A 1,755-nucleotide genomic window follows, 5' to 3' on the forward strand; every position below is an offset into this window, starting at 1 on the left:
TTTTCTTCTGTTCATTCAAATCTCTAGGCTCTTTTGTGGTTTGTGACTATTATAGAGTGACACTCATATGTCCCTGATTTTTTGGTCTCCTGTCAGTGACTTTCTTCTTCCCCAGCTGTGCACCTCAGGGCAAGTCACTTAACCCGTTTACTTCAGCTTCCTCATCTGTAAAATGGGGATAATAATAGTACTTACCTCCCAAGTTTGTTGCGAGGCTCAAATTGTAAAGCACTATATGTTAGCTATTATTATAATTGTCTAGTTTTTTTTGCTACCAGTGTTGCTTCGATTATTTTGGTATATACAGTACTTTTCAAATACAGAAGTAGGATGGCTGAGTAACAGGGTAAAAGAGTTTAGTAATTTTCTTGGATAATTCTCAACTTTCACAGAAAAACTGGACCAATGCTCTGCCCCACCAATGTAAAAGCAAGCATGCTTGACTTCCTTCCAACACTGGCCATTTCCTCCTACTTTAATTCATCTTAGTTAATTTGATGAACCTAAAGAGAACGTGCAAAGTTTTAATTGCATTATTTAGCGGTTTCAAACATCTTTTTAAATGGCTGCTGATACTCCTCAATTTTCATTTTGAAACCTTAGCATTTAAAGTTTTCACTTGAGGTTAGTTTGACAGGCGTTGGGCTGCTTCTCACGCGCAAAAAAGACCGTAACAACACCAGACTCCTGGGACTGAGCTCCCGGTGACCTCGGGAGTATCGGGACCTCACAAGTTACCGGGAAGTAACAGGCAAAGACGCTGCACCCCAATGCCGTCTATTGCCGGGAAGAAATGAAACCCGGCCCCCCTCTCCTCCAGGATATTCGGAAAAACTCTTTAGAGGCTCAAGCTGGACACTCGGGCAGCCGCCTTCCTCTCCACATTTCTAACCTCTCCACCACATCGAGTGCGGACGGTCTGGAGAAAGAAAAGCGTTATAAATGAGATCTCCGCCCAGCCAATGTCGAACACTCACGGGTCGGGCTTCGAAGGAAGAAAAATATTAGGTGGACCCGGAACCTGATTGCATAGTGCAACCCGAATTTTCACTCCCCCCCCGCCTAGACACGTGACATTTGGAACTTTGGGCGGAAGGCAAATGATGTTCCCTTTCCACTTTACCCAGAATTCCACGAGTTCCGGAATCTTGCTCTTCCCCCCAGTGGGCGAGGCAAACAAGTGAAACAATTGCGGAAGTGCCTAGAGCCCAAACCTGCTCTGCTGGGCGTCGGCCCTGCTCAGTTGGAGCTAGTCACTGGCTGTAGCTGCCCGCTCTCCCCGCCCTCTCCCAGGTCGCTGCCAACCAATCCGGACTCAGTCTTTAGCTAGAGTCACCAATCCGAGGAGAGTTGCGGGAAATTGAAGTTGCCAGGAAGTGGAAGTGAGGGTGGTAGATTTTCTTTGAGAATCGTGCCTTTAATTTTTTAGACAGGCCGAGTGATCTTTCTTCTCTCCACATAATCTGAAATTAGAACTTTTAGCTATGAATTTTTCAAAATAAATACGGAGTATCAGCCATATTCAAAGTTGCTTGGAATCCCTAATAATAATAGATACACGGATACTTTGCAGTTCAATCAATAAACATTAAGCCCCTGCTATGTGTCAGGCTCAGTGCTAAGCGCTGGGCACACAAAAAAAGGCAAAAACCAGTCTTGCTCCTCAAGGGCAAATCTAAGGGTGGGGGAGGGGGGCGGGGACGGACAATATGTAAACATATAAACTATCTAGTTACATGTTGTCCTTCATTCTCA

General features: G+C 45.1%; 1 long non-coding RNA gene across 1 annotated transcript; it reads right to left on the bottom strand.

Moving 5' to 3' along the window:
* Nucleotides 1–310: 310 nt before the first annotated feature.
* On the bottom strand, nucleotides 311–1,186 carry LOC138156852 (uncharacterized). The gene is made up of 2 exons (XR_011167235.1): nucleotides 1,124–1,186; nucleotides 311–919 (listed from the first exon to the last, which is right to left on the bottom strand). It is a non-coding gene; the product is annotated as an uncharacterized lncRNA (long non-coding RNA).
* Between the last annotated feature and the right edge of the window lie 569 nt (nucleotides 1,187–1,755).

Source organism: Petaurus breviceps, unplaced genomic scaffold (assembly GCF_028583685.1).
Source record: "Petaurus breviceps papuanus isolate PSGF00001 unplaced genomic scaffold, PetGlider_PUasm1.0 164, whole genome shotgun sequence".
NCBI classification, from domain to species: Eukaryota; Metazoa; Chordata; class Mammalia; order Diprotodontia; family Petauridae; genus Petaurus; species Petaurus breviceps.